Raw genomic sequence first — 6,907 nt, forward strand, 5'->3', positions numbered from 1 at the left:
ATTGATCTTGTGAGTTGGGAAAAACTTCTTAAGGAAGACAACTGTGAACTGTTCCCATGAGGTTATGGAATTTATGGGTAACCCATACAACCACTTCTTAACTTGGTCTTTCAATGCAAAAGTGATAAACCTAAGCTTAACAGCATCATCAGAAAACTGTTGGATCTTAATTAGAATACATACCTCTTCAAATTTCCTTAGAAATAGGTATGCATCCTCAGAGGTCAACCCATGAGAGTGGGGCAACATAGTGATGTATTGAGATTTAAGTTCAAAATTATTGCCCTGGGCTTGTGGTAGAACTATGCAGGAAGGTTGGACTGTTCTAGCAGGGTAGAACCTATCTTTCAGAGATTTAGGTGAAGGGTTTTGCTGTTGGTCTCCCATATTGAAGGCTTTTAAAGAGAGCAAACGTATAGGGTCACTACTTGTTGGATCTCTTCTTTCTAATCGATTCTTAGTATTACGTACCCACCTAACACTCATGCAACAGAAAACTACCCACAACTAAAGTAAGACAAGCACAAAAGAATGGATAGCAAAACTTTTTTTTTTTAATGATTTTTTGATTTTTTTGATTTTTTTGATTTTTTTTTTGGCTTTTTGGGAGCTTACCGGCAGGGATCCGGGGTTGCTCAGGTCAATTCCTGAGGTACTGCTACAGGGCGAAACCTGTCTTTATCATACTGTGAGGCATGACGACCTCCACTGATACAACTATTATTGCAAGTTGTTCTTCTCAGGAATTCAATAAAAGAAAAGGAAAAATATAAAACAAAGCAAACAAAGCACTCCAATTTACCAAAAGAAAGTGAAAAATAACATGGAACTATCTCCCCGGCAACGGCGCCAAAAACTTGTTTGAGATTTAAAATGTAACCGCAAGCGTACGGATCAGTGTAGCTACGGGTCGAACACAGGGAGAGCAGCCACTTTATTTTTTATTTCTTTTAATAATGCGAAAGTGAACCGATTAATGGTTGTGATCTAATTCTAATTACCGTCCTAAACATATGTATCTAAAATAACGTCCTAACCATTCGTCATCTAAGAATTTAAAGACGCAAGCCACGCAATTAAAATTAAATAAATAAATAACTGAAAAATAAACAACCCACGTAATTAAAAATAAATAAATAAATAAAGGAAAAAAATTCTGAAATAAAAATAAAGTAAAAGAAAGGGGATAAAGCTAGAGAGAGACTCACAAGTAGGTTTCTCTACTTAGCCCGAGGGATGCATCATAATATGAGCTTCCCTACTTGACCAGAGAATCACTCTTACAAGGGTTACTCTACTTGGCTTTAGGGAAAGGGAGACAATTAAAATAAAAACAATGAATTGATGGTTCTATGGCTAGGAGGGGCAAAACCAACACATACACTAGCCATGAACCTTGGGGGAAAGGGATAGCAATAATGTAACGACTGAAATTAAAGAAAGAAAGGGTAGTCAGAAGAGGGAATGAGAGGGGGGAGAGAAGACTACTGAGGGAGTCTACTTACATGAACTTCACCCCTTGAACTGAAAACTTGATCGATTTGAGATACTACCAGTACTAAAAACCAGATTTAGAATAAACCAAATCTGAAATTTCTAGTACTAGAGAAAAAAAATCCGAAGAAAAAAAAATTGAACTTGACAGACATGCTTCATAGCTTGTTCTTGTCACCTAGAACTAAGCCTAGAACTAAAACTTGAAAATTACAACTTCAATTACTTAAATAATAAAAATAAAAGACTGAATCAAAAATAAAAGTGCTTGCATTAATTGAATAAAAGAACTTACAAAAGTATTTAAAGCATAAACCTAGAACTAGAGATAAAGAAAGAGATAGAGCAAAAAAAACCCTAGAAGAAGAATGAATTAGAGAGGAAGAGAGGGACAATTTTTTAGAGTTTTGTGGACTCCCTTTTATAGGGAATAGGAGAGAGAGAAGGACGTCCAAGGGTGGATCCCCTTGGACGATTTTGTGGTGAGGTGGAGGAGAGAGAAGAGAGAAAACGTGTGGAGAGATCTCCCACGATTTTCTTGCCTTTTTTTCCCTATTTTTTCTATTTTTCTCTCTCTTCTTGCACAAGAAACCCCCCTTGAGACCTCCTAATAAGAAAAAGATTCTGCATACCACAACTCACCAACTACGCTAGGTAGTTGTTGTTACCAAAAACGAATCTTCAATCACTTAAGGATGTGGTTCATTGATCCTTGTTGGCATTTGAAATATTCCTTATACCCTTGGGACACTGCAGACGGGCTGGTTCTGCATCTCGGTTCAGTTCTGATCCATTATTCTTTTTCTTGCCTGAAAATAATAATCACTTGTACAGTTGACCAAACGAATGTGTACTTTTAATTGAACACGTCCATCTTGCTCAGAATTTCGTCCTTTTCGCAACTATGGAAAGAAATTAGACATCTTTACTGTAAAATTGGAGATGTAGCGTCCGATAGTCCTTAAGGCATTAAAAGTATAAAACTTGCAAAAAGAGAGTAAAACCCAAGGTAGCTCTATTCTAAATATGTAAAATGCATGATTTACTATCCTAGATTTCACACATAAATGTGCTCATCAGACCCCCTCTTTCTTAGTAAATTTTGGAAGGAAATGTTTTGCCTCCAAGGCACTACACTTGCAATGAGCAGTGCCTATCATCCGCAAACGGATGGCCAGTTTGAGGTCCTTAATCATTGTTTAGAAATGTATTTGCAAAGTTTTGTACTTGATGAACCCAAGAGATGGGTCAGGTATCTATCAAGGCAGAATACTGGTACAACACTTCATTTCACACCATTGTAGGCATGTCTCCATTGTAGGCTTTGTATGGTAGACCTCCTCTAACTATTTTGCTCTACATTCACGGGTCTTCTTCCAATGCTGCTATAGACCATGAATTACGGTCTTGGGATGACATTCTATTGCAATTGAAGAATAAGCTTATCCAAGCAAGATCACGAATGAAGACACAGGCGGACAAACACTAGGTGGACAAGGTCTTTGACATTGGAGAATGGGTGTTTGTCAAATTACAGCCATATCGTCAATTGTCTGTGTCATTACGGGCTCATCCAAAGTTGGGGCGATGGTTCTTTGGTCCCTTCCAAGTGCTGGAACGAATTGACCCTATAGCATATAAATTGGATCTTCCACCTACGGCTTGCATTCACCTAGTCTTTCACATCTCAGTCCTAAAGAAGTGTGTAGGCACTCCTTTGACACAGACAATTCCTTTGCCATTGAGGGCTGATGATGGTGCTACTATTTTCATTCCTATTGCTGTCATTGACTATAGACATGTCAAAAGACAGAACCAATGGGTGGCTCAGGCTTTAGTACAGTGGGATGACTTGCCATTAGAAGAGGCTTCGTGGGAAGATGTTTCGTCACTGCGACGATCATTTCCCTAGCTGCACCTTGAGGACAAGGTTCTTTCGGAAGAGAATAACTGTTATGACTCAAAATGCAAGTGGGACTAGTGTCAACGATTCAGCTGATGTGGAAAATAATTTTCCAGAAGAAGTAACTGTGCATAGGAGTAGAAGACTCAAGAAGAGACCAGAAGCCTTGGGAGATTATGTAACAGATTTGTAATTGATTATGTTAGGAGAGTTAGACAAATAATTAGTGTTGTTGTGAAACAGTTAGTTTGTTACAAGTTTGTAGATATAAGCAAAAGAGAGAGAGGGGAAAGGGATCGAATAATTCAATTCTGTTCTCAGGAGGTAGCTCCCTCGAAGTAGCTTTTCTTTTTTCTCCGTTTATAATCCCTGTAGAAATTCCAATAATTCTTGATTCTGTGTTCTTAAAATTTTGTTCACACATCAGTGTCCATATGGGATGTGGCTATGGCACTGGCACAACACGGTGGCATCCATTGTGCATTTCTCAAATTCTTTGAGTTATGTCTCTTCTCTCTCTTTTCTCTCTTCATATTTCTCACAGAAGTCCAGAATAGCCAAGACCCATCTGCAATTGTGGATGACATCACTGTGGGTAAGGGTGTCAATACGGTATGGTATGGTATCGGTAATCGGTACGATGTCGATACGGCACAAGTCATATATACTCTATACTGATACTGTATCGAATTTGATTTGATACAATAACCTCATACCTATACCATACCAAATTTGTTCGGTTCGGCATTCGATACCAGTATTCGGTATGGTATCGGTAGTTGGTATGGTATTGATAGATATAATGTGTTTTTTAAGTCATATCCCATACTGATACTGTACCTAATAGTGACTTGGTACAAGAACCTCATACCAATACCGTACAAATTAATTCAATATGGTTCACTACCGGTAATTTGGTATGGTATTGGTTTCGGTTTTTTGTTTTCGTTACAGGTTGACACCCTTAACTGTGGGAGAGGAAGTGATTCTTCAATCCTTAGTCACTCGGGGGAGGGCGAATATTGTCGGTCTTGCGAAATTCTCAGCTTAGTTTTTGTGGGTTTACTTCTTTCGATCGCGTCATGTTATCTTCAATGCTCAGTGGGACTGAAAATCTCACATTGACCAGAAAAATTCCATATGGTTTAGGCTGTCTGGTTCAGATTTTAATGGGAGGTCTATCCCCAAGGCCGGATTGATGTCTTATACTAGGAACTCCAAGGCTCAAACCCTAGCAATCAAATGCAGCGTCTCGTCTACAAGGCCGGCTTCTCAACCGAGGTTCATACAACACAAAAAAAAGGCATTTTGGTTCTATAGGTTCCTGTCCATCATCTATGACCACGTCATAAACCCTGGACATTGGACAGAGGACGTGCAGGACGATGCCCTCGAGCCCATGGATCTCTATGACCGAAATTTGGCAGGAGGAATTATACCATCAAATAATGCATTGGAAAGATCGAGGTACCTTAACTTCTTGAATGAACACTTCTCCATCTGCAACAATCTTCGCCTATCCAAGAAGAGAGCCGATGAAGGTGAAGGGGTGGAGAAGAGTTGAAGTAAAATGGGATTGACTTTATGTGTTTTAGACAAAAGGATAAAAATGTCAAGTTAAATCTTCACTTAACAGAGACTGATGGTAAGGGGTACGAGCATAATTTGGTGTTATGTAGGGGGTGTCTCTTTAATAGTAACATTCTCTTGGGGGTGGCACTGTAAATTACCCTTTTAAAAATTTCGTTTGGAACTTATTTTAAAAATTTCCAACATCTCAGTTTAAACTTTAAATAGCTTGAATAGAATAATAACTGGATACCTTAAACTGAAAATTTTTGGTGGCCAAAAACTGGATAAAATGCACAACCCATACTACTCTGAAAGAAATAAAGAATACTTAGTTGGAGGACAATCAAGTAGGGAAGTGGAGCGGAGGGGGGGGGGGGGGGACCAGGTCAGATGGTAGGGGTGAATCCCATAATCCAGATCACAAGAAACTCCCTGTCCTTTCTATGTCTATGTGAAATCCAAGAGCTCACGAATGCCAGTATAGCTGGAAGGGTCTTACTCATCCCCAGCATTGAATCTTGCCAATATAATCAATTAGGGAGAAAAACCATGCAAGTCTGATGACATTAGGATCGTCTCCAACGCCCAATGCTCATTGGATGGCTGGGTGGACTAGGGTGCATGCCTAGGTCTTTCCAGCCATCTGATGTGTGTTGGGGTGTTGGGCGTGTTGGAGAGGATCCGGACTCCAGTCTGGTATTGTCTACACCTAGACATAGGTGGACACAAAAAGATTGCACTGCCTCCCCCCCACCTCGTGCTTAAAAATGCTCTTGCGTGCCCTCCCATTTGTCCCGCGTGCTGGTGTTGCTTACACCAGATTGATAGGGTTCTTTCTCCCAATCTATAATTATGTTAATATATCTACGAGGCTCATCCTTGCTGAGGACCTTTTCTACCACTCTATACTTTTCTACCTCATAAAAATTTGGTAATCTGACTCAAATTTGATAAATGAATAGATGGATGGATGCAAATTCCTTCGGCTCATTTGTATGGCCAAAGGTTTTTTTTTTCTTCAAATTATTGGTACTCAAATCACGTCCTTTGGCTTTATAAAAAGAAAACAAAAATCAAACTTCTTGAAGCAAAAGTAGAGATGTCAATTTGGTTAAAATTTTAACCATGGTTGTATAGTGATGTGAAGAACATACCTACTAAGTTTGAGACCTAACTAAATTGCCGTTGGAAGTTATAGATATAGGATTGAGAGGGTTCCATGCTAAGGTGGGGTTTGGCCATGCTTCATTAATCCCCTACCAACCCCACACCCCCCCCCCCCTTTTTTTTTTTTTTCTGGTGAGAAGATGCCTATTGATTAGCAAGTGTGGAGCATATGAAGGTGAAATATAAGTTTTTAATAATGATTTTGGCCAGATTGTTGTATACTACATGCATAGAGCCTTCCGGGCTAGTGAGTCACTGTCTAGGAATAAAATTGTATGTATATAGAAGGAAGAATGTGGGCACATATAACTATTAAGTACAAGAACTTAAAAGAGAAGGTGTTGACATTGTAGATTTGGTATTTCAGTAATTGAAAGCAATAATTGGTCAGCTCTAACGTTAAAAAGGTCACTCGTTTTTTTGGGAGAAGGTTGGGCACACCGCTAGTTTTCTTAAAGCTGAGGGACAAAAAGACTTTTCCATGAGAATTAGGTGAGAGGCAGACAGAGTGTTGACACAACGCTAACGTGCCCAACCTTTACCTTGTTTATTATTATGCTTTAATGATCTTTATTCTTATGTAGGAATTCTTCATAGAAATATAGTTATCTTTTTTATGAGAATTTGTACATGACATGGGAGAAACCTCTGTTTCTATTTCTAACTGAAGAAGGGTTCCATCCTATATAGTGAAGTGATACCCTAATCTCATTACATAAAATCTATGAAATTCATAGCCCATGTTCCCTTTTTCTTTCTTTTTTTTAATAA

The sequence above is a fragment of the Macadamia integrifolia genome, chromosome 9 (assembly GCF_013358625.1).
Source record: "Macadamia integrifolia cultivar HAES 741 chromosome 9, SCU_Mint_v3, whole genome shotgun sequence".
In the NCBI taxonomy this organism is placed as follows: domain Eukaryota; kingdom Viridiplantae; phylum Streptophyta; class Magnoliopsida; order Proteales; family Proteaceae; genus Macadamia; species Macadamia integrifolia.